The sequence below is a fragment of the Coenobita brevimanus genome, chromosome 7, assembly GCF_032717465.1.
Source record: "Coenobita brevimanus isolate Jiangsu-jjx chromosome 7, ASM3271746v2, whole genome shotgun sequence".
In the NCBI taxonomy this organism is placed as follows: Eukaryota; Metazoa; Arthropoda; class Malacostraca; order Decapoda; family Coenobitidae; genus Coenobita; species Coenobita brevimanus.
In genome coordinates this window covers 22,762,681-22,789,800 of record NC_136960.1, presented here as the reverse complement: position 1 = coordinate 22,789,800, position 27,120 = coordinate 22,762,681, and the positions used below count along the sequence as shown (strand labels likewise).

The following is a 27,120-nucleotide window of genomic DNA, read 5'->3' as shown; positions in this document are numbered from 1 at the left end:
ATAAGGAGGCAATTTCACAGGAATGGCATCACCACATCCACGATGTGCAGAATCTAATCGGTCTTCCCAGGGGTACTGCTGAACACTTCCTTGTAAGTTGACAAGAGGGCAACCAACTGAGATGTTTGGTCCCAAGGCAGATGTGCTAACTTGGAGTTGAGAGTGGACTCCACCTCATCATTCTTCACCCAGCTACAGTCTGGAAACTCTCAGTCCACCTCAAACAAGCCGCTATCAACACCCTCCTCAGCAGCAGCAGCAGTGGTGGAGACAAGGTGTATGGGAGACGGAGAATCTGGTGCATGATGGTACGGTTTAAGCATGTTCACATGGTACAGTTGGTGTTCCTCCCTACTGTCGGGGGTCTCCACCAGGTAGTCGGTGTCTCCAATATGCCACTCTACAGGGTAAGGACCACTAAACTTAGTGGCCAGTGGCTGACCCTGCGGTGGCAGCAACACCAAAACCTCGTCGTCGACCATAAACTCGCTCACCCTGGCCTTTTGATCATACCACACCTTCATGTTTTCCTGTGCCTGCTCGAGATTTTCCCTGGCCAGCTCCAGAGTCTCACTCATACGGGTCTTGAAGTCCTGCACATAACAGAGTAAGCTCTGGCCCTTGGCGAGGTTACTGCTCCAAGTCTCCTTAACCAAGCTCAGGGGACCCTGAATTCGATGGGGAAACACGAGCTTGCTAGGAGAGACACCCAAACTCTCCTGGGGGACTTCGTCCATTTCAAACAGGAAGAACGGCACATCACAGTCCCAGTCCTTAGAGTGCTCCAGACAGCACTTGCGGAGCATATTCTTGAGCGTCTGGTGGTAATGCTCCAAGGGACCTTGCATCTCTGGATGCTTGGCACTGCTCTTGATGTGTGTAATGCCAAGTTGAGCTGACAACTGCTGGAAGATGTTGGAAAGGAAGTTAGACCCTCTATCTGACTGAACCTCCCAGGGCAAACCAAACTTTGTAAAGAAATGTAGCAAAACTCTAACCACTACCTTAGCCTTGACAGAACGTAGAGGTATTGCCTCAGGGTACCTCATGGAGGAGTCAATGATAGTGAGCAGATATGAGTTACCGCTAGAAGTCTGGGGCAAGGGTCCAATCATATCAATAATTAACCTGGAAAAGGGGAGATCAATAGCAGGAATGGGAACAAGAGGGGCCTTAGGGACAGACTGATATGGCCTACCCACTACTTGACAGGTATGACAATGTTTGACAAACTTAGCCACATCTGCTGCGATGCGGAGCCAGTAGAATTCTGCATGGAGCCTTTCCATGGTCTTCCCTACACCCATGTGACTTACAAATGGAGAAGACTGGGCCAGTTGAATTAACTCCTGCCAGCACACATTAGGTACTACAATCTGATGGTAGTTCCACATCCCATCATCTATATTCACATGTGGAGGTCTCCACCGTCTTCACAAAATCTCATCTTTCACATACAAACATCCACCTTTCTCCTTCTCAAAATCATCCACTGTACGCAACTCACAACCTCTGAATCTCCTGGTCTCCAGAGTGCAACTCCTTTAAATTCTCAATGTTCATCTCCTCCAATGGAACAGGTGGGATATCTTCCAAAGAACCCATAAATGTATCTGCCAAAGATATCTCATTGTCCAATTGTTTCATGTCCTCGGTCGTAGGACTAACTGTTGCCTCTGGTACGATAATGCGGGGTACACTACAAGCAACCTTCTCCTGTCGACTCCTCTCTGCACATGACATGGACCTAGTCACTGCCCAAACTGGGAATACCTCAGCATCATTGGTATCAACCTGCAGAGGAACTTCGGGCACTGACACCTCTGACAAAACTGGAGTGGTAATCTCCTCACCTCTCACTAGGTCATTGCCAAGTATTAAATCAACATCACCCTCTGGTAAATAATCTACAACACCCAATCTTGCCGATCCATCAAACAACTGACACTTAACCTCACAAGAAACTAGGGGCACAGTCTTTCCACCTGTTACTCCCCTAATGGAGTAGACTGTAGCACCAGTCGAACAGGGCAGTACTCCTGAGGTTGATGGCAGGCTGGTGATAGAGAGAGCTGGAGCTCCCGTTTCACCAGCCCTCAGGACTTGATCCTGACCATCTTCCTTTGCTGAACATTTTCAGTGCATTCATTTACATAGAGAGTAGGCCAGCATGCTCTCATAATACCTCTACCTTCAACTGTCTACACCACACTACATGCGCATAACATATCACACCTTCTATTCACCTCTTTAGTAATGGCCAGTGCAATCTTACCATCATATGAGGTGGTACCTCGGACTGCCACCACTGGCAGGGTAGGGCTGGTGGCACAGGGTCCTCCCGGTTGCCATCAAGCGACTGTGTCAGCAGCGACTGTTGCTATCTCCAGGAATGCTCGTCGGTGAAGAAGTGACGGTGCAGCCTTATTCTTTACCAACATCCGCGGCCTTACCACAAATTTAAACTCAGTTCATTTTTTCCTTCAGTCCATATTCCCTTTGGCCGTTTTCCTCACAGAACCACAAATCTCACCCTCTACCGATATATCTCCATTTTGTTTTCCCGGTTACCATCTCCTTACAAACTTCCGTAACAAGGGCGGCACATGTTCTTATATCAGATCCCAATATGCAGTTGACACTATTTTAAACTTCACTTCATCCAGTTTTGATTACTCATTATATAAATTAAATTGTCAAAACATTACCAAATATATTTGTGTAGTTTATCGTTCCCCCAATGCTTCTTCGGAACCCAGTGTATTTGAGTCCATATCCACTCAGTTGAGTAACCTTGACCTTGCCCTTAGTACCGAAATTACCATTTTGGGTGATTTTAACATACACAATGTTCAATGGTTATTGATTCTGCCCGGACTGACGACGCTGGTCTAGTGTGTGAGCTGTTTGCGGAATCGTTTAATCTCACCCAGTTGGTAAAGCAACCAACCAGAATACCTAATAATCCTGACCATAATGCCCATCTCTTGGATTTATTCTTGACAAATAATCCAGATCAATACAGGATAGAGGTACTGTCACCACTTGGATCCTCTGACCACAATCTCATCAAAGCCTCATTAGTTAACACTCCCACACCTCCCCATTCCGAACCTGTCAGGGTGACCCGATGGCACTTTGATAGGGCAGGCTGGGATGGATTTAGAAATTATCATGCTGATGTTCCATGGCAGTCTTTCTTCTCTAGTGATCCCAATTCTACCCAGTCCCACATTTGTGACTTAATACTAGCTGGTATGGATTTATTCATACCAAGTCGACAGTTCACTAAAAAATCGAACTCTCCAAAATGGTTTGATGGCAACTGTGCCAGAGCAACAGCCCAAAAGTCATTAGCATATAACTCTTACTTAAAATCAAAAACATCTGAATCACTCTCCCAATTTAGAATTGCTAGAAATCATGCAAAAGCTGTATTAAATTATCTAAATCAAACTTTCTTCAAAAACAAGCATCAAAACTACTTAACAACCCTAATGACAATAGAATATTCTGGTCAACCCTTAATTCTTTCAATAATAAGTTTAACAAGTCATCTTCCATTCCCCCACTAAAATCTTCAGATGGCGACATTACAGATTAATGACCCAAGTTGGAAAGCAGAAGTTTTTGCCAGTACCTTTGCCAGAAACTCTACCATAGACGATACCACCCAGAATGTCCCAGTACTGGAACTTGATTTTCCCGAAATTGCCCCACTTAAAATACAGACAAGATACGTAGAATCCATCCTAGACAATTTACCTACCAACAAAGCTCCAGGCCCGGATGGAATTCCGCCAATTGTTTTGAAAAAGTGTTCTCCTGAACTTGCCTCTGTCCTAGCTAAATTATTCAGACTATGCATACGTACTTCTTTATTCCCGAATTCATGGAAAGAAGCCAATATCCACCCAGTTCCGAAGAAAGGAAGTTCGTCTGACCCCTTCAATTACAGACCAATAGCTGTCACATCTTCTCTTGGTAAGGTATTTGAAACTTTAATTAATAAGCACATTGTTAAACATCTTGAATCCAACAACTTAATTAGTGACATACAATATGGTTTTCGCCACGAAAGATCCACCATTGACATACTCAATCTCTTAACTCATACCATCCATCAATCAATTGAACTTTTTGGAGAAACTCATGCAGTAGCTCTTGATATCTCTAAAGCTTTCGACAGAGTATGGCATCATTCCCTGCTGTCCAAACTCCCTTGCTATGGACTAACGTCTTTTGTTCCTTTGATTTCTTCATATCTTAGTGACAGGAAAATAAGAGTAAAAGTAGATGATGTATATTCCAATTTCCACTCAATTAACACCAGCGTTCTGCAGGGATCAGTTCTGGCGCCAACCCTATTTCTGGTTCATATTAATGATCTCTTATCTGTCACCCACAATCCCATCCACTCATATGCTGATGACTCAACACTACATAGTTCATTCACACTCAGACATCAATTTACAAAGTCTAATATCTCTACCTCTCAACTCAGTACAGCCATCTCCATAAATCAAGACCTATCTACAATCATTGAATAGGGACCAAACAACCTTGTCTCTTTTAATGCTAGTAAAACTAAATATATACAGTTCACTAATAGACAGATATTGCCAAATTCGGACATTTCCTTCAGTGCTACTAATATTCCCATCTCCAAAAGTATTGAAATTCTTGGCGTCCTACTTAACAGTGCTCTCAGCTGGACCTCTCATGTCAGATCACTTGCTAAAACTGCCTCAAAGAAACTTGGATTATTGTACAGAATCCGTAACTTCTTCGCCGATGAGCAGTTAGCTAAAATTTCTAAGAGTCATGTGCGCTCTCAGCTTGAATATTCCTCACCCTTGTGGGATGGTTGTGGAGAGGTTGCATTAAGACAACTAGACAAAATTCAGAATAAAGCTGTTGGAATCATTAACAACCCTCCCATTACATATAAACTACCTCCCCTGCAAGTAAGAAGGAATGTTGTCTCCCTTGCATTATTTTACAGATATATTTTTGGCAAGTGCTCAGACGAAGTTGCATCTATGGTGCCACCTCTCCATGCCTTCCCTTGTGCTACACGGGCATCTGGTAGCAGTCATGACTGGAATGTCAATCAGCCATATTGCAGAATTTCTGCCTATCAGAATTCTTTCATTCCCCGAACTGCATCTCTCTGGAACTCGCTTCCCCAGAGTTGTTTCCCTCCAAATTTCAACCCACAAGTGTTCAAGTCTAACTGTTACAGATATTTTATGAACAGAGGACACCAGTAATCTGGTGTATGGATTATTTTTTTTTTACTCATTTGTTTTTCCTTCCTCCGTTCTGTTATTAAAAAAAAAAAAAATCAGAACAAACTCTCGTCCTGCAACATCAAGAACTTCACTACTTGGCCTTACCCACAAAGAAATTGAAGAATCGGTGTCACGAAGAATGCGTACCGGATGTTGCATGCCATTCACCTTCACCAAACCAGAATACAGGTATGGGGCATATGAAGAAGCAGGGGCAACACTGCTCAATATCACCTGTATCACACCTCCTGAAGCAGTGGGCTCTGACAACTGTAGCCTCCTTCTTCCCACCTTCCAGCACAACATCAACCCTAGAAGGGGGTAAAACATCAGTTTCCCTGACTAACAACTGGGGAACCAACTGAAGGGGTAACCACGGGAGCTCCATGAGAAACAAAGTTCACTGGCTTCACAACACCTGGCTTTTGCCAACATCTATCTACAGTGTGACCTGGCATCTTGCAATATGAGCAAGTAAATGGGTGGCTTGTAGGTTCTGGGGAAATGTGAGGTGTATCAGGTTTGGGTGTGTAGTAATTCGTGGAGCTTGTCACGAATCAAATTCGCGACATTTCCCTTTTGTGAAAAACACGAACTATTAGTGGAAAACTCACTGTGTATCGCTCAGTTAACCGTTTCTCTCTCCACCTCGGTGGTATACGTTTCAAAACATTCGTCACTGTTTCAAAAGTGACCGATCTAATGCACGTCACTAAGTGCTCTACTGAGTGATACTATTGTTTCTTTATTGTTCGCCCCTGCTTGCCTCAACCGTTAGCCACGCCTTCCGGTGGCCTGTGCGTTCTACCACACGCATCGTTTGAATAGTCAGTCCAGTGTTTGCTTTGACGGAGATAGGTTCTGTGCTCCAGAAGTGAGAGGTCAACCCAAGCTCCACTAGACTACAGTTCTCCATGCTCCCACCCTTCTTTGAGTGATACACAGTATTCATTGACCAGTATTTCTTTTCGTTTTCCTAGTCTTAAGAGTTTAATTAAGATGTTTTTCCTAGGCGTAAGAATTTAGCTTTTGCGTGAGTGAGTGAGTGAGTGCAATCTCATTAATTTGATTTTGAAATGTAACGTTAAATTTATTTTGTAATCAATAAATTTAACAGTTCTTTTTCTTGAGCTTAATGTAATGTAAACTCTTGTTTCATTTCTCCACAATTAAGCTTATTTCTCTTATAGCTCCTAGCTTGCATAAACGTTTGCCTTTGATAACTGGTACTTAGGCCAGTCTTGTGTATTAAGCTTAAAATCCGTTGTGCCTCCTAGGAGTTAAGCATCAGCAAGAACCTGATACTATTATTAGTATTAGTTATTTATTGTCAGGGGTGAAGTAACTTTCTCCAGAGGCTAACAGTACTAATAAATAGCAATTGAGTGATTAGTCTCTGCTGTGTACTGTTGAGAAAGTTTATAAATTCTCGTTCTTAGAGAATCGTGCGAAGCAAGTCAGCGTAAAGTAATCGTTGCTTGATTTAGCAAGACAATCATTGTCCCTGCTCTTCAATATTATTGAATAATATTATCATTTAAATAACATTAGCATTTATTTTAAAAACCCCGTGACAATTGGCGACCTCGCCAGGATATTAACTCCTAACTCTAAAGCTATTCACGAGATAGTGCTCACTCGTTCATATTTAGGTATTTATCATTAAAGTTTATGGGCACAAGTTTACTGGTGGTTACCGTTAATTTAGTAAGTGAATTTTTTGCTTTATTAATCAATAGAGTATTTAACTCTATTTAGTTCTTTATTCTCGGAATTCCAGACGATTTTATTCGCTCCTGGGTACCCGCCGTACCCATTGTGTTAATTATTGAGTCTTCTCAGTTATTTTCATTTTTGCTTTATTCTTTTCCAGTTAACTAGATAAGACTGGTCACCACTAGCTTGTGTCTGTATTCTTTACTTGTGTTATTAGTATTCATTTCCGAAGCAGTCAGTAATCAGTTCGGTTTGCTTAGTAAATTAGCATCATGGGTACCACTGTATTTTTACAGGAAGCCAAAGAAATGGGTCTTATGGACCCAACCGAAATTAAAGAGTATATACTCTCACGGCATAATCAGGAGCAGCGTGAGAAAGAGCGCGAATACGAGCGTGAACAACATGAACGTGAGCGAGAACAGCGCGAATACGAGCACGAACAACATGAACGTGAGCAAGAACAGTGCGAACACGAGCAGAAACAATGCGAGCTCGAGTTAGAAAAAGAGCGACAACAGCGCGAACACGAGCAAAAACAACGCGAACTCGAGCTAGTATAAGAGCGAGAACAGTGCGAATACGAGCGTGAACAACGCGAGAGAGAACAAGAACACGAACGTGCCGAGCGAGAAGCACGCGAAAAACACGAATATGAAATGCTGAAGCTCAAGCGAGATTCCTCGGCTTCAGATACATCTGGTGCAGTTCTCCCTGCACATGTCTTGGCGACCCCACGCATCAAGTTTCATTCATACAAGGAAGGCGAGCGAATCGAGCCATACATAGCTCGTTTTGAGGACATGGCAGACATGTATCAACTGGATGAGGCAGCTAAGCGGCTCCAATTTCTTAGTTTAATTGAGGGCCCTGCCCTCGATATTCTCCACAGAATTCGTGGAGACAATCTCACATATGAGATGATGAAAGCTGCACTCATTAAGGCGTATGGTCTCACAGTAGACAACGCCAAAGTTCAGTTCATGCGAGCTCGTCTCCAAGACAAGGAGACAGCTGTTCAGTTCCTCGACCGTCTCACTGCTTACTTAGGTGAGTGGATGGAGAAAGATGAAACTCCTTCCATGCGTGAGGGGATAATTGACCTTATGCTGCGTACACAGCTAGAGAGGTCGTGGCCTGCTGAGCTCATAGCACAGCTTAAGATCTGCCAAGTGAAAGATGCCAGCCAAATGGTAGAAAAGGCCGACGCATTCTTTACTGCATACGGGTATCAAACTCGTAAGCAAAACACCTGGAACAGCAAAAAAGATACTGCCAAGTCTGGGAAGCCGTCTCAGACTGAATCCCAGCACCAGGGCTGTTCTCAGAGTAATGGCCAAGGTCCAAGCAAACAGCAGAAGGACCAGGGGCAAAATACACAGCAGCCTGCTTGGAAGCGGTACAACAAGCACCCCAACCAGCAGCAGTTCCCCAAGCAGCAGCAGCAATACAAGGACAAGCCACGTAACCCTCAGTCAGGTCAATTAGTGTATCGGAGGCAGGAGGCAAATACAGCCTTCATTCCACGACAAGCACATGGTGGTGCCATCTCTGCCAGTACAGGTACTTCCCAACAGTTCACGAGTCCCCCTCCGATCATGAACTCTCCTCCGCAGGTAGTCAATGCTCCACCTCAGATGGTGAGTACGACTCCTCAGACACCTAGTTCCCAGGGCGCCACATTTGCTGCATTGGTTGTTCCGCAGTCTCATGAATGACTGGCTACTACCTCCTCAGGCCCTTCCACCAGCAACACTGCCTTTTTTGTTCAGCCAGGGTCTGTGGGAAGTGTTTCTGTAAATGTTCTGAGGGACAATGGTTCCTCAGGTTGCTCTGTTAAGCAGAGTTTAGCTCGGCCTGATGAGTATACAGGTCAACAGATCCAAGTTAGACTTATTGATGGATCAGTGAGATTGTTCCCTGAGGCACGTATCCAGGTGGCGTCTCCATTTTTCACTGGCCTGACAGCTGCAGTTGTCATGCCAGAACCTTTATTTGACCTCATATTAGGCAACATACCTGGCGTCAAAAATAGTTGCGCCGTAGATGTTGCTACTCAGACTTCGGCTGCTGCGGTAACACAAGCCATGGCCAAGGCTCCAAATCGCGTCACTCCGTTGACCGTCGCAACGCCGCAAGATCTGATTCGTAGTCAAGATGTTGTCCAAGAGCAACAGACTGACTCAACACTTGCCTCAGTGCGTAAGAAGCTGGAGGGTAAAGTGATTAAGTATTCACGGGGAGGACAAGCCAGGTTCCTTTGTAAGCGAGGACAGCTGTACCGTGAGTCACAGACACCCCAGGGTGAGGTTCGACTGCAGTTTGTCGTTCCTGCAAAGTATCGCCAAGCAGTGTTTGAATTAGGTCATTGTTCAGCGATGGGAGGTCACATGGGTCAAAAGAAGACCTCTGACCGCATCCATGCTGACTTTTTCTGGCCAGGAATGGGACGGGAAATAACGAGGCTCGTACATTCCTGTGATGTATGTCAGCGTACCACTGACCGGGGACGTGTCCGTCCTGCGCCATTGAAACCAATGCCCATAATCTCTGAACCGTTCGAGAGAGTAGCAGTTGACATAGTTGGGCCAATCTCCCCTAGGGCTAGTGATGGATCAAAGTATATCCTCACTATTGTTGATTTCAGCACACGGTGGCCTGAAGCTGTGGCCCTTAAGAATATAGAGGCCGTCACTGTTGCTGAGGCATTAATTGAAGTGTTCTGTCGTGTAGGTATCCCTAAGGAGGTCTTAAGCGACCAGGGTTCGCAGTTCACTTCAGCAATGATGAACGAAGCGTTCAGGTTGCTGTCCATCCGAGGCTTACGGACTACGCCGTATCATCCCATGTGTAACGGGTTGTGTGAGAGGTCCAAGGGAACTCTCAAGAAAATGTTGAGGCGCATGACTGCCGAACAGCCAAAGGAATGGCCGCGGTTCATTGCTCCTCTTCTATTTGCTTATCGAGAAGCCCCACAGCATTCATTGAAATTCTCACCCTTTGAACTGGTGTATGGAAGGTCGGTCCGTGGCCCACTTCAAGTCCTTTGTGAGTTATGGGACGATGAAGAACCCGACCCTGAAGTCAAGACCACCTACACCTACGTCCTTGATTTGGCTGACCGCCTCCAGTTGATGTGCGAGTTAGCTAAGGAAGAACTGATCAAGGTGCATGAAGTTCAAAAGGCTTATTACGATAAGAAGGCAAAGTTTTGGAAGTTTAGTCCAGGCAATAAATGCTTGGTATTACTCCCCACTGCCCAGAACAAGTTGTTGGCGCAGTGGAAGGGTCCATTTGATGTAGCAGAGCGCATTTCAGACCTCAACTACATAATTCAGATGGGGAATCTTCGTAAAAGGTTCCACATTAACATGTTGAAAGCTTATCATGAGTCAGACCCCGAGGAGACTGGCCTACGAGTAGCTGATGATAGTGACCAGCCACTGGAAGAAACCGGGGCAGCCACGGTGATCCCAGCTGATGACCATGATGACGAGCCCTTAACTGCTCAGTCCCGTCAGGAAGAGACTGTCGGAGATGTTTTACTTAACCCTGACTTAGCAGTAGGAGACCAAAATGCCTTAAGGTCACTGCTCTGTCAGTATGCTGATGTCTTCTCAGACCAACCTAGACTTGCAAAGGTTGCGTGTCATAAAAATGAGTTGACCAGCAATGCTCACATAAAGGTTAAGCCATATCCGATTCCCATGCGAGTACAGGATGCAGTAGACAAGGAAATTGCTGACATGGAGACTGCAGGCATTATCGAAAAGTCCTCATCTCCTTACTGTAGTCCGATGGTAGTAGTCCGCAAGAAAGATGGTGGAGTCAGGATTTGTGGCGACTATAGAAGGCTCAATGCAATCACCAAAGTGGATGCTGAGCCAATGGGTGACCATATTGCCATCTTCTCCAAGCTGGCAGGGTCACGATATTTCACGAAGCTCGACCTAGCGAAGGGATTCTTCCAGATTCCCCTTCATCCTGAGAGTCGTCAGTTCACTGCCTGTGCTACTCCTAGGGAGTTGTACCAGTATAAAGTCCTCCCATTTGGACTTACCAATTCCCCAGCAGTATTCAATCGTGCCATGAGACAAGTGCTCCATGGTATTGTAGGAGTAGAGATGTTTGTTGACGATGTCCTTGTTCATTCCGCCACGTTGGAGGAGCACCTCAGACTCTTGGAAATTGTCTTCAGTAGACTCCAGAGTTTCAACATGATTGTGAAGCCTAGGAAATGCAAGATTGCTCACAGTGAGGTGGAGTTCCTCGGACATATTGTTGGCAACAATCACTGCAGGTGTCAGGGTGACAAGATCAGGAAGGTTAGAGAAGCCCCGAGATCTGTGACCAAGAAACAGGTTAGGGCATTCCTTGGCCTAGTGGGATATTATAGGAGTTTTATCCCCAACTTTGCTCTCATTGCCCAACCGTTGTATGAAGTGCTACGGAAATATGCTCCAAACACCATTGAATGGGGAGAAGTGCAAGAGAGATCTTTTGCCACTCTCAAGAATATGTTGTGCAAGAAGCCTATCTTGCAGTTGCCTGATTCCAGCAAACCTTTCATACTGCACACTGATGCTTCACAAGATGGAGTAGGTGCCGTATTGATGCAGGAATCGGAAGGTGGAATCTTCCCAGTGGCATATCACAGCCGTAGGCTAAAACCCGCTGAGAGGAATTACAGTAGGCCTACTGTTGAAAAGAAACTCTTGGCTGTGGTTGATGGTGTTAAAAAATATTATTATTATTTATTTGGGGCATCATTTACTCTGGAAACTGACCATATGCCACTCACTAGTCTTAGCACAACCAAGACGGCTAATGCAAAATTGACACGCTGGACACTGTATTTACAGCAGTTTAACCTTGTTGTGAGATACATCAAGGGAAGTGATAACGTAGGTGCAGACCTGATGTCTCGCCTGCTAACTGCTGACTAACTTGGGCAGTTGTTGCATGCTGGGTTCCGTGATAGGCGTCCTCAGAGATTTGAGTAATCCAAGGACCAGCCTGGTTCCCAGTCAAAAGTGTAGACCTGACGTCCCACTTGTTGGCCCCACAGGACACAGTATGTCCAGGGCCTGTACATACACGTGTTCCGTAGGTTAAGGGGGAAGTTCAAGAGAGACCTCCGCAGAGGCGACTCGAGGCTATGGAAGACCCGAGTTTGCACAAGGATTCTCAGCTCCCCGATACTAATATAAGTACTGTAGGTTAAGAGGGAAGTTTGAGAGAGAACTCCGCAGAGGCGACTCGAGGCTATGGAAGACCCGAGTTTGCACAAGGATTCTCAGCTCCCTGATACTAATGTAAGTACTGTAGGTTAACCCTTTAACCGCGGGTATTGTTTTAGTCTGACTGTCCTTTCCCGCGGGGGTTTCAGCCAAATGTAAACAAACCTTTAAACCTTAATAACTCTGCACAGAATAAAGCTAGAGAAAAAAATAAGGTACCATTAGAAAGTACTAACCTTCAGCTTTCCATTGATGTAGGTTTCATGACTTTGTTGACTTTCACAGGACAGGCAGAGCCGTTAGAAGTGAGGGGTGTAAAATCACTATTTTACGCCCCACACACCAGTACCAAATGCCAACCACTCTCTCATAATAGTAATATAAACATATATGAACACTGTACATACGATAAACACCCACTCTGTGTTCACTGAGGTAGGTAAAAGGCACTTCACTGCGGCTGTGCCTCACTTCACTGCGGCGTCACCCGCTCACTGACGTTTCAGGCGATCTTTTCATTATTTCTAACTTCTAATATTATTTTACATATAATCTGGGCAATATACATTATATTTACACTGCACTTATTACTATATTGCGTCACTGTCGCATCACAGAATTACACAAGTGCTGCAGATTCTCTTATTACAATATCACTTATTATACTGGCCAATATTTAAATTTTTTTCTAGGCAAACTATCCCTTATTACTACATTATCCATTATACAATTATTGGTAAAGCACGTCACTGTCGCATCACTGTATATCACTGTCACTTTCAGTAACTCTGCACAGAGTATATCTAGAGCGAAAAATAAGGTACCATTAGAAAGTACTAACCTTCGGCTTTGCAGTGATGTAGGTTTCATGATTCCGTTGAGTATCACTGGATGGGCAGTGCCATTAGAAGTGAGTGATCTAAAATCACTATTTTTCGCTCACACACCATTACCTTCGCTCATACACCATTACCAAATGCCAACCTCATTCTGATAATAATACTATAAACATATATGAACACTGCACATACGATAAACACCCACTCTGTGTTCACTGAGGCAGGTAAAAGGCACTGTAATTGCCCGCACTTCACTGCCATATCAGCGGTGTTGTAATCACTATTTTTCGCTCACACACCATTACCAAATGCCAACCTCATTCTGATAATAATACTATAAACATATATGAACACTGCACATACGATAAACACCCACTCTGTGTTCACTGAGGCAGGTAAAAGGCACTGTAATTGCCTGCACTTCACTTCCACATCAGCAGTGTTGTCGCTCACACAGCTGGACAGATACTGATGCGTGTTTGGTCCAGGGTGGGGTGGGGTGGGAGGCCCAGGGTGTGGGACGTGGGGCCCCAGGGGGGGGAGGAGGGAGGTGGGGGTCGGCTGGAGTGAAAGAACTTAATAGCTACTCTCCCTTGAAACAATTGGCGCACTGAAAAAACGCGGGGTATTCAAAATATTCACAAACATTCGAGAATGACACCCGCGGTTTGGTCCAGTTTTTGCAATGTCATTCTGGAATGACACCCACGGTTAAAGGGTTAAGGGGGAAGTTCGAGAGAGAACTCCGCAGAGGCGACTCGAGGCTATGGAAGACCCGAGTTTGCACAAGGATTCTCAGCTCCCCGATACTAATATAAGTACTGTAGGTTAAGGGGGAAGTGAGAACTCCGCAGAGGCGACTCGAGGCTATGGAAGACCCGAGTTTGCACAAGGATTCTCAGCTCCCCGATACTAATATAAGTACTGTAGGTTAAGGGGGAAGTGAGAACTCCGCAGAGGCGACTCGAGGCTATGGAAGACCCGAGTTTGCACAAGGATTCTCAGCTCCCCGATATTAATATAAGTACTGTAGGTTAAGGCACAGGTTGAGGACCCGTGTGCAGTTCGAGGCTATGGAAGACCCAAGTTTGCACAAGGATCTCAACTTGCCAACACTAATCGTGTGCTATAATTAATGGCGACCTCGAATGTACGAAGCTTAGGCTGTCACTTGTATTTTTCAGCTAGAGCGTACTTTTCGTAGCATGTACCGATTGCTAGGCAGAGAGAGTAATTGTAAGGTAATAAGAATTTTGTCTCATTGACACTTTTGATGCTCCACCTTAATTGGTTTTGCAGGTACAGCCATGGGTGTAGCAGTTTTGCTGTGCGGGCCAGCTGATCGTCTGCCGCACGCTGCTGCCTCTTCTCCTCTGCCTTCGTCGTCGCCATATTATTATTTACTGTCATTTTACACGTAGGTACAGTTACACTACAACTGTCACACCTACACCATGTATTACATACACCACACTACACAACAATTAGTTGCCAGTGTAAATGTAGCGAACTTTCGCTCAGTTTGACCTGAGTACAGGATTTTCACCATCGTCACGGAGTTTTTCCCTCAAGCTTGCTTCTATTAACGTAAATACGAGTTTTTTTTTTCGCTCACTGGCGACTGCGACTTTCTCCTGTAGCAGGATAGCACACACACCACAGTGCGAATCTTGTGTGACTGAGTTAGGATGTGTACATATATATATATATCCACACATTTTTTCCCATAAGGAAAAAATTCAGTTTGTAGGGGCGTAATGTCACGAATCAAATTCGCGACATTTCCCTTTTGTGAAAAACACAAACTATTAGTGGAAAACTCACTGTGTATCGCTCAGTTAAACGTTTCTCTCTCCACTTCGGTGATATACTTTTCAAAACATTCGTCACTGTTTCAAAAGTGACCGATCTAATGCACGTCACTAAGTGCTCTACTGAGTGATACTATTGTTTCTTTATTGTTCGCCCCTGCTTGCCTCAACCGTTAGCCACGCCTTCTTCTGGTGGCCTTTGCGTTCTACCACACGCATCGTTTGAATAGTCAGTCCAGTGTTTGATTTGATGGAGAGAGGTTCTGTGCTCCAGAAGTGAGAGGTCAACCCAAGCTCCACTAGACTACAGTTCTCCATGCTCCCACCCTTCTTTGGGTGATACACAGCATTCATTGACCAGTATTTCTTTTCGTTTTCTAGTCTTAAGAGTTTAATTTAGGTGTTTTTCCTAGGCGTAAGAATTTAGCTTTTGAGTGAGTGAGTGAGTGCGATCTCATTAATTTGATTTTGAAATGTAACGTTAAATTTATTTTGTAATCAATAAATTTAACAGTTCTTTTTCTTGAGCTTAATGTAATGTAAACTCTTGTTTCATTTCTCTGCAATTAAGCTTATTTCTCTTATAGCTCCTAGCTTGCATAAACGTTTGCCTTTGATAACTGGTACTTAGGCCAGTCTTGTGTATTAAGCTTAAAATCCGTTGTGCCTCCTAGGAGTTAAGTATCAGCAAGAACCTGATACTATTATTAATATTAGTTATTTATTGTCAGGGGTGAAGTAACTTTCTCCAGAGGCTAACAGTACTATTAAACAGCAATTGAGTGATTAGTCTCTGCTGTGTACTGTTGAGAAAGTTTATAAATTCTCGTTCTTAGAGAATCGTGCGAAACAAGTCAGCGTAAAGTAATCGTTGCTTGATTTAGCAAGACAATCATTGTCCTTGCTCTTCAATATTATTGAATATTATTATCATTTAAATAATATTAGCATTTATTTTAAAAACCCCGTGACAGAGCTGGGCTTCTGAGATGGTTGTTTGGGGAGCTGAGAGGGGTAACACTTCTGAGGAACACTCCTAGGAACTTCCTTACCCTTATTCAAATTCTTGAACAATAAATACTCATCATTCATAAACTGCAGCTCCAGCAGCATTCTTAATTTTCTTATCAGCAAGGTAAGTTCTTAAATCTGTATCAGTCTTATCAAGGAAGCTCTCGAGGATAACAAGATCCTTAAGCTTAACATAAGATTCTGAGACATCTTCACTTTGTATCCATTAATTAAATGCATCAGTCATTTACCTACTGAAATCTACAAAAGTGTCATGAGGGCACTTCCTACAGTTCCTAAATTTCTGTCTGTAAGCTTCAGGTCTCATCTCGTATGCACGCAGCATGGCTTTCTTTAGTACCTCATAATCCTGTGATTCTTGGTGGCTAAGACTGCCATAGGCCCTCAACGCTTTACCTTCGATTACTGTCTGATCTAAAGATAACCAGCTATCTCTGGGCCACTTGCTACCTGTAGCAATCTTCTCAGATCGGTCAAAGAACTCCAGGACTAAGCATTCATCAAATGGGGGAACTAATTTAATGGAGTCAGGTACTCTAAATTCTGAAAATGAATGGTGAAAATTGGTTGGGACTCTTGGGCAATTCATATGCATTTCATAGTCATGCTTCATCTGCTCCAGTTGTATTTTCTCCTCCTGTAGTTTACTATTCTCCTCCTCCTTCTTCTCCCTCTGTTTCTGTAGCTAAAGTTGTAACATCCTATACTCATCATCGCGCTTAGCCTAGTCTGCATCAACAGATTCTTTCTGCTAGATGACAGTGACCTCACCTAACTATCATGGGATGAATGAACTGATCTAGAAACTAATTCAAGGTCTTGCAAGGATCCTGGGAATTCGTATGGCAGATTAAGTTAGTTAACGGGAATGCATTACCTGACTCACTCAGAATTCCAAGAGCTTGAGCAACTAAGGTTAACTCCTGCCTCTGCAACCTCCTAACCTTATCCTCCGTTGGTCCTGAGTTGATGAAGTCAACTGCATCTTGCTGATTTACAATATGTAGGGACGCCACAGCAACATCACTAGTTCTACCCTTCATGATGACACTCTCCCACAATGACACAATAATAAACAAAATATCAGGGTATTATCTTGGCGAAGTCACAAAGTTATATGTTACGAGATGGGAGTAGGCAACACAAGATAACTGAATCTGACTGTGTAAAAACTAAGAACAACAAAGTGAAAAGGGAACTGAACAAATAGTCAAGTGATGAAAAACAATTAAAAAAAAAAACACTAACTCCAATCCTGCAACGCAGGTCCGAAAGTAAATAAAATTAGCTGACGTAAGCAAAGGCAAAATAAACACAATGAAAAATACCTAATATAATACAAGCTAATATTTACAAAATTTACAAAAAATAAAACAATAGAACGTGAAAACAATCCACCTGATAATACCCTGAATAATCACACTAAAGTCTGGGAGGAAACTTGCCAAGACAAAAGAAATAAAATCATACAAAAGAGATAACTAAACAGCACTCAATTGCCACAAATAATAATGATACAATAACAATAATACTTGCAGTTGGATGCTGATATGAAGTGAAAAGATGTTCAGAAATATATACAACACACAAAATACTGCTTCTCCTCCCTCTCTGATCTCCAGTCCAAACACTCCCTCTCCCGACGCCAGTCCCACAAAAATCTCTTTCCATTTAAAATATTCCACCTTATATACTCTCTGGCTGCATGTACGCATCAACACTCAGCTGAAGGCCAGACGAGAAATCTACAGAAAAGAGCTAGGCAAATTAATCTCTCCCCCATACTCCAAACATTATAAATATTGCTGGTGAATACAAATCTTTATGTTGCCAGTTTAAGCTCCACAGTAAGTCACTGACATAAAAACAGTTTTAGTCACACCCGCGTCGAGAGAGCAAACAGAATTAACTAAGAAATGTGTATGCACTAAACAGGCAAGAACATGAGCGAATGCATGTGCATAGAAGCTGGCGTACACAGCATCGACGCATATACGCACATGCCCAGCGACAAAAAATGCACAATACATACATGCACAATATACACAAAAATATAGGTACATTCTTACTCACATAACACTAGTTAAAGCGAACCTGTTATATCTAACGTGAACAATGTATACACTATGCAATTTTAACATAAAAGAAACATGTACAATTAGGGTGAACATTAAATCTCTTCAGCCCAAGGACATCATTTCTACATCATTTTTACTGTTATTGTGCTATATCATTCAGTTTAGGAGAGCCATATAAAGTGAAAGAAGTAATTAAGCATGTATCTATTCCCTCCAGTTCGATCATTTCCTTCTAAGCTGCATAAAGTCCCCTAGTGGCAGGAAGACAAATATAAAATGGATCATGGCTGTGAATGGGTCAAGTTTTTGCTGTTCGTTGGCCGACAAAAATAACAATTTTATCCAAACGATTATGTTCAAGTTGGACTTTTTGAGTAGGAGAGGGTTAGATACAGCCTTCTTAAACGCTCCTTCATCAAACGGGAATCCTCCTAACCTAAATCAAATCGCCTAGAGATGGCAAGAATTAACCACTGACAATGTGAATAGATTCAAGGGGTTAACATTCCTACCACCAGTTCTACTTTAACCAGAAAAATAGCGGGGGGGGGGAGGGGTGACGCTGTACCAACATCACTAGGGGAGTCAACTACCAGGATAAACAAACGTCCCTCTGATTCTTCCCTGTCCTTCGAAAAGAGTATTGTTGACTAAAATACGGACTACCTTTATGCAGCAGGATTGTAATTCCAGTTCATTCTATTCATTGGAAGACAGGGCTAACATCTTCGGTGGGTACAGCATCCTTCGAACATTTACAAAGATGCAGCCCTAACCTGGCACATGATATAAACTTAACCATCTTGTTGCTGGCCCAAGTGAGCATGTAAACAAGAAGGGGCAGACTTGAACTAGCAAGTATTTATTGGATATTCTCTCGCGTTATGTATTGTGCGTCTTTGGAGATTTCGTAACACCTGTTGCATTGTGATTTATCTTAAACATTGTCCTTCAGAATCCTCTTGTATATTAGGCTGTTCATGCGAACTGTCTGTAGTAATATAAAGGTAGACTGATAGATAGATAGACAGACAGATAGATAGGTAGACTGATAGATGTAGATATATAGATAGAGATAGATATAAATATACTGTAGACAGACTGACAGCATAAAACAGACTATCAAAACAGGCATAAGAAATTGATGAGAAAACTGCACCACTTAGTCTACAGTGTCGTTTAAATTTACGTCGGTTAAGGAAGCTTCGTATCACCTCTTCCGTAGTAGTTTATTTCCACATAAATTTATCGCATAACGACCCAAAATAGCAGCCTCTCCATCCTGAATACAAAGCTCTAAACAGATTATCAGCAGAACTCATTGCAACTGACGATGAAGTACGGTGGGAGGGACACATCCAGAGTGCAGTTTTATTATGTCACTGAGCTACGTCAAATTAAACTACAAGAAAGGTCTCTGTCAACGTTAACCAAGTACAGAGCTTCTCCTCTAGCGATTTGTTTTGTATTGGCTTTAAAATAAATGGTATGTTATTTGTATTTTTATCCTTTGTGTCTACAGAAACATGACACCTCATCACAGTACATCCACGTAGAGAGGGAAGACTACCTGGAAGAAATATGTCCAAGTATTTCACTGGCACATGAAATATATATATATATATATATATATATATATATATATATATATATATATATATATATATATATATATACCAGTATATATTCACCAGCAGCCTCTACCTGTATCAACTACTAATCCAATATAGTGTCCTCCTGCAAATTCGGAACAAAGCTGTTAGAATTATTAATAACCCTGCTGTTACTAATAAACCACCTCCCCTACAGGTAAGAAGGAATGTTGTCTCCCTTCCATTATTTTACAGGTACTTTTATGACAAACGCTCAGGCGAAGTTGCATCCGTTGTGCCGCCTCTCCATGCATTCCCCTGCGCTACGCTACACGGGCACCTGGTAACGCTCATGGCTGGAATGTCACACTGCCATATTGCAGAACTTCCACCCATCAGAAATCATTTATTCCCCGAAATGCATCTCTTTGGAACTCGCTTCCCCAGAGTTGTTTCCCCCCAAACTTCAACCTGCCGCTGTTCACGTCCAATGGTTACAGTGTTTTTAATGAATGGAGGACACCAGTAATCTGGTGTGTGGATTGTTTTCTTTATTCATTTTGTTTTTCCTTCTTCTGGTATGTTATTTAAAAAAATATTAAGCTAATTTGCACAGACGAAAGTGGGAAGTTCAAATGCCTTGTCCTCCAGGGATTTGCCACTCCAACCAACCATCCGTGAGTTCCGATATCATGATGACCCATCAAGTATGCTGGTGCACACACACACACACACACACACACACACACACACACACACACACACACACACACACACACACAGAATCAGCAGTACGGAGGCCTGCGTTATTATGCTGTCTGAAAGTAGCAATATAAAAATGCCAGTTCACAAAGGTAATATACAAGATAGTATTAACCTCTTTAGTCCAGTTACTTAAATCTATTTTATTCTTACTCCCCCAGAGAATTATATTCAAGTCTGGAGAGACTTTTTGAGCATAGGAGGTTAGATGTAGCTTTTGTTTACTCAGTCACTGCAGAAGGTGTATACAAAAGTTTTTAAAACGTCATCTAGAGGTTGGAAGAAAGAAATAAGTCAATGACGTCACGGCACAGAGAACTGATGTGCCCTGTATGGGAATAACGCAATAAGGAAACACGCTAGACGCCTCCAAAGTTCACGGAAACAGGGCCAAGGGAAGACATTCGTTGAGTTGCGTGGAAATAGTTTCTATAAAATGTTGCGAGCCTGTGCATGGAAGAAAACCACAAACTTGTTAGAAGGGAAGGGCATGAGGGCAGGGCAGACGGCCGCTTGGAGCCAGGATGAAGGTCTGGAGTGTCGAGATGAAAGTGGTGTACAGTGGGGGACAAAAGTTCGCTTAATATTTCATCTTTTCTATTTCTCACTTTCCTCTGGCGAGATGCAGGCGGTGAACAATCGGGGGCAAAAGGTCGCTTAATATTTTACCTCTTCTGCTTCTCCCTTTCCTATATTAATTAAAGTTCCTAAGCCCAGAGGCTTGATATATTTCTATTCTCATAGACGAGCCTCTTTGACATGATGCTTCAGGGAAGAAACTGACAGATTTGCCATATCATAAGTATGACGTCGATGCAGTGGAGCAGATATGATGCGTCAGTGAGGAAAGTGAATAACAGGCCCAAAGTGTCAAGTAAACGCAGTGGAATAGGCTTGATACGTCTGGGCAGAAAGTGATGGACGTGAAGTAGATGAAGTGGAATAGATAGGAAGTGTCAATGAAGAAAGTGACGGACGGGTCCTCAGTGTGAGGTAGACGCAGTGAAACACAGACATGTTGCGTCTGGGATGAAAGTGACGGACATGCCCTGTAGTGGAACAGGCATGGTGTGTGTGGGGTGAAGGTGACGTACATGCCGTACAATAAGTGTGATGTAGACGCAGTTGGATGGCGGTCGACGTTTTGCCCGCGACTACAGGACGCCCCGGGCCCCATCCTCCCTTCCTTGAACTTTTTTTACCTCGCGTCTTGGCTTCCAGCTCAGGCCAGGCTGCCCGCCAATCAAAACTTGAGACTAAATCTGGCCCGAATGTTATCATCCAATCACAGGACGGGAAATAACTCGATGGGTATGAGTTCCTGATGAATCAAAATTTGGCTGATAACTCGCATGATGTTTACCCCTTCAAAAATTGGGGGAAGTCGCGTGATCTTTTTTGATGCATCCATGTAAACGTCAGCCCAGTTCGCTACAGGTCGCAAAGGGGATACACGAGACATCTCTCTCTCTCTCTCTCTCTCTCTCTCTCTCTCTCTCCATTAAATAATTCCTCTTTATCTCCTCCCAACCAGCTTCTCCACCTACGTAACTTCACATCCCGCCCCTCCTCTTCATTTCTTCACCCTCTATTATAGTCCTTTCACTGCAAGAAGTCCATTCAGGGTGGGGCCCACCTGGTGAATCACCTCTAGCGATGCTGCCAAATCAACCGTAGTACATGCCTCTCTCTCTCTTATTTCCCATCTATGTGCTATTTGAAATTTTTTTTTTATTCTGTATATAGTAAAGGAAGCTATATAGTAAAGGAAGCTATATAGTACATTGAGTATCACTTTTTAGAATTATAACAACGATTTGAATGAATTCTATGACACGTGGCAGCGCTTTTTTCCCATGTTGCCACGCCGATGTCGGCGAGGGACCCAGGGTCACTCCCTGTCTATAGACAACGCCGAGTTAGTGCTCCAAGCCAAAAACGACGGGGATTATCATAACCAGATGAACTCAACACTTTTTGAGTAATGGTTCAGGAATCAGTTGCTTCCAAACATTTCATCAAACTCGGTAATCGTGATAGATAACGCTTCTTATCATTCTGTCAAGCTTGAAAAAATTCCTACTTCATCATGGAGAAAATCGGACTTGCAGAACTGGCTGATAAAGAAGGGAGTGCAGCCCCAAGATAACTTATCTAAAGCAGAGCTGCATGAGCTTGCTAAGAAGTTGGATATCACCACAACCTACGTACTCAACAAGATTGTGGAAGAAGCAGGGCATTGGCTTTTGAGATTACCACCATACCACTGTCAATATAACCCGATTGAGCTCATTTGGGCTCAGATGAAGACTCATATAGCCAAGAAGAACACCTTTAAAATGGCTAACCTTAAAGTTCTTGTCAAAGAGGCTCTGAGTCTTATCACACCACGGAGTTGGATGGAAGTAGTGCAACATGCCGAACAAGTACAAGATGAAGATGCACAACAAGACATAGCAGCTGATAATTTCGTAGAGTCATTCGTCATCAATATAACAGAAAATTCTGATGACGAAGAAGATTATGATTAAAGATCAGAGAAAGGATTAGGTCTACAGGGGAAACCTCTTAAAAATGAAATGCGCCTAGACTTTTACCTCATAGGTGGTGTGGGAAAAAAGTTGAAAATAAATAATATATATATATATATATATATATATATATATATATATATATATATATATATATATATATATATATATATATATATATATATATATATATATATATATATATATATATATATATATATATATATATATATATAGAGAGAGAGAGAGAGAGAGAGAGAGAGAGAGAGAGAGAGAGAAACAGATGGGATGGGGGTAGGTAGGGAGACAGAGTGATAATCCGATAATTGGTGGTCAAATTGGCAACGTCGCACTCGGGGAAATTCCAACTTCTGCCACACCCTGAACGGACTTCTTGCTGCGAAAGGAGTATAGCATATTTTTTTTCTCTTCCTGTTTTGTCTGTAAAACGTGCGTAAGAGGAACGAGGTATGATAATGGAGAGGAAGGAGTGGCAACGAATAGAAGGAAATAAGAAAAAGAAAAGATAAGAGAGAAAGAAGAGAGAGAATAGAGTCAAAAGATGATGAGAAGGGGGAGAATGTAGAATAGAGAGAAAATGTGGATAAAGAAGGGAGGCAGAGAGGAAGGAGTGGCAGAAGAAGGGAGAGAAAAAAAGAAAAAGAAACAGAAGAATGAGGCTCGGAGAAACGAATTATGAAAAAGGCTCAAGGAGTGAGACAGACACACACACACAGACAGACACAGAAAGAGAGAGAGAGAGAGAGAGAGACAGAGAGACAGACAGACAGACAGACAGAGAGAGAGAGAGAGAGATTGTTATTGTTGTGGTACCAGGCAGTGTGATCGAGCAGACCCATCAACTACATGTAAGCAACCGCCCGTGCAGAGTCGTCCCCTGCCGTGAACCGATGTTCCCATGTGGCTAACAGTGCCATCCCATAGCGAGGCCGGAGATTAGCGTGGAAGTTTAGTTGCTGGGTGGACAACGCATCTGCATCCCTCCATCCAGTTAACAGGGTACCATTGTAGGCTCCATGTCACTCCGTTATTTAGCTATATGATTACCACCCAGCTTTATAATTGGTTCCCTGAGTTACTGGACACCATTTTGCTTGTCACCGAGTGAATAGCCACCTGATGTGGCAAGAGGAGTAATATTTAGTGAGAGGAAAGATAGGAGATATACCGGTAGTAATAGGGGAGGACAGACACATAAAACGTATAATAGATATGAGCGAAGAAGTAGGCAGTACTCCATCAAATTAGTGGATGAAGGGCACCTCTACCTACCACAAGAGACTATTACATATGAACAGAAATTTAATGTCATTTTAGGTGATCCGACCATATTTCTACAAAAACAATTTACTATTGACAAAGATGTAAGGATATCGATAAATTGGTAGGCAGAGAACTGGCTGGTTAGAGTGGGTTATGGCTATGTATGTGAGTGCTCACACACTGGTGAGAGTGAATGGAGATTTGAGTGGTAAGTTTTCCGTGAATGTTGCTGTGCATCAGGGGTCAATCTTGAGCCTCTTGTTGTTTTTGTGGTGCTTGAATCCCTGTCACGTGACTTCAGAAGTGTACATCCGTGGGGGATATTGTATGACTATGACTTGGAGTTGACTACAGAGAATGAAAGGGAGGTGGAGGAAGTTTGATTGTTTCAGATTTGTCCCTCTATCTTAATAGAGTGGACACGGGCCAGTGAAGCCCATCGGGGGGGGAAATTCTAGTAAACCAGGGGGGCAGGGGACGTCTAGCGGGGTGGAGGATAGGAGGAGACAATGGCAAGCAGAGCTGAGATGGGGGAGAGAGCAACAATCTCAGCGGCAGTGTCGACACGAGACACGTGCTGGACGAGACAGTTTTGTAGCACGAGGTGAGGAGTAGCAGTGGAAGGGCAATCGAGGAGATAATGTAGCAGAGGCCATTCATCACACTGATGACAGTGGGGGCATGGGTCTGGGGCTTGGCCAATGATTTGGGAATAACAAGGGTATCCCAGTCGTAGGCGTTGCAGGTGAATGATGAGCGAGTTGGGGGGGTGTGGGGGTAGAATGAGAGGCTCATAGTGCGTGACTCGTGCATACCAGGTGGCTGATCGTGAGCTGGCAGCAATCTTGTTTTCGTGATCATCAAGCGTAAGTCTGACGGTGGAGGTGTGAGCTCTGTACTTGATTTGAGCTAGTGTGGGATTGAAGGGGAAGGTGACGGATGGGAGAGCAGTTGCAACGCGTGCTGCAGCACTGGCCAGCTCATTATCTTGTATTCACACATTGCCTGGTAGCCAATGGAGAAGGATGTCGGTGTCGGTGTGTGTTATAGCATCAGCCACCACGTAGAAAGAGGTCAGCAGGCCAACATTGTCTGTGAAGTGTGGCGAACTTAGACCATGCAGAGACGAGAGCGAGTCTGTGTGTTTGATGACGCACCTGTTTTGAAGTTGAGAGACGTCTCTGAGAGCACCGAGGATGTCGATGAGCTCTATCTCGTGCACAAAGGCCCCAGTAGGGAGCCTCCAGGTCTCGACATGGCCTTCACAGTAGAATGCAGTGCCTGCTGACCCGTCAGCAGTGACTGAGCCATCAGTGTAATACTCGACTATCCTTGGGACCTGGAGGGCTGCAATCCCTCTGAGCGCATCTTGCCATACAAGGGCAGGCAGAGATGTTCTCGGGGAGGCACCAGGAGTGGCAAGACTCCAAATCACAGCGGGCAGCCATGGTGCAGAGGGTGAATAGTCGGAGTGAGGGAGGTAAGGGCCTCCCTGTAGAGCATCTATTATGTTAAGGTTGTGAGCAATGGAGGCCATGGAGCGTGCCCAGTCCTTTCTCGATTGATCATGATGGGGCCTAGCAAAGATGTGTTGCAGCAGTGCAGACACAGGAGGCTGTGGCCTGTGTCTGCAGAGCTGGGCGGTGACTGCTGTCGAACGACTCCACACTCGGTGTTTGAGTGAGGGGAAGCCACTCTCCATCCTGAGATTTTCGATACCTGTCCATGGGGGAGCTCCTAGCACAACACGTAGTGCAGAGTTTTGCAGGACTTTGAGTTAACGTGCTTGCGTCTCTGTTAGCCCTACAAGACATATCGCACTGTAGTCAACAAGTGACCTTATGGCATGTGTGTAGAAGGTCCTGAGGACGCAAGGAGAGGCACCAAGATTGCTACGGGAGAGGGCTTTGAGCGCTGAGATCATGGGGGCGGCCCTCACTCGTAGGTACCGCACGTGCTGGGAAAAGGTCAGGCGACTGTCAAACCACACGCCCAAGTACAGATGACTGCAAACGATGTCTAGCTGGTGCCCTCCGAGAGAGAGTGGAAACTCAGGGGGCTGTAGGCCGAAGGGCATGCATTTTGTTTTGTGAAGATTGAGCTTGAAGCCCAGTTCGCACCATTTGTCATGGAGGCGGGTTAGAGCAGTTGCAGCACGATCGTAGCAATCCCCACGAGGGAAGATGAAAGCAAGGTCGTCAGCGTAGCAGAGGAGGGTGATACCCCTGCCAGAGTCGATCGACAGCAGACATTCGACTAGGACGTTGAACATAAAAGGACTAAGCACGCTTCCTTGAGGCGTACCTTTGACGTGGGAGTAGGAAGGGGAGAGCAAAGATTTAGGATATGGAAACGAAACAATAGATAGGTACAGACAGACAGATATTGATAGATAGGTAAGTAGATAGAAGGATGGAGAGGTAAGCAAAAAGACAGGTGCGGTATATAATTGTGTATATTGATACAGGCAGATTGACAGATAAATAAGCACAGAGATTGACAGATATATAGACTGAAAGGCAAACAGAAAGACAAATACACAGAAACACATAAAGAGACAGATATTGACAAAGAGGGTGACTGTGGCCGAATCGGTAAAGAGATGGTCTGCGGTCCTAATAAATGTGGGTTTGAATCCCGGTCGGGGCAGGGAACAGTTTAAGTTTTTAGATTTCGTTAAAGCTCACTGCACTGATCTATCATTAGACCCGCCAACATGATAAAAAAAAAATCAACTACCAATACATCAGTCCTGTATGAGACAGCCCTTGTATGTATTCGATATGGACAGTGGATGATAGCGTCGAAGTGGTGACAAGTGGAGGTGCGTGGTACGTAAGCGGACTGCTGGGTCTCAGAGACCGGGCTATTAAACCTATACCCGGAGTCGGACACATAAAAAGATGGACAGACAAATGGACAGAAAACGACGAACACATAG

At 43.8% G+C, this 27,120-nt stretch overlaps 1 pseudogene; it reads left to right on the top strand.

Moving 5' to 3' along the window:
- The first annotated feature begins 22,325 nt into the window (after positions 1 to 22,325).
- On the top strand, positions 22,326 to 22,895 carry LOC145403987 (uncharacterized; annotated as a pseudogene).
- Positions 22,896 to 27,120: the final 4,225 nt, after the last annotated feature.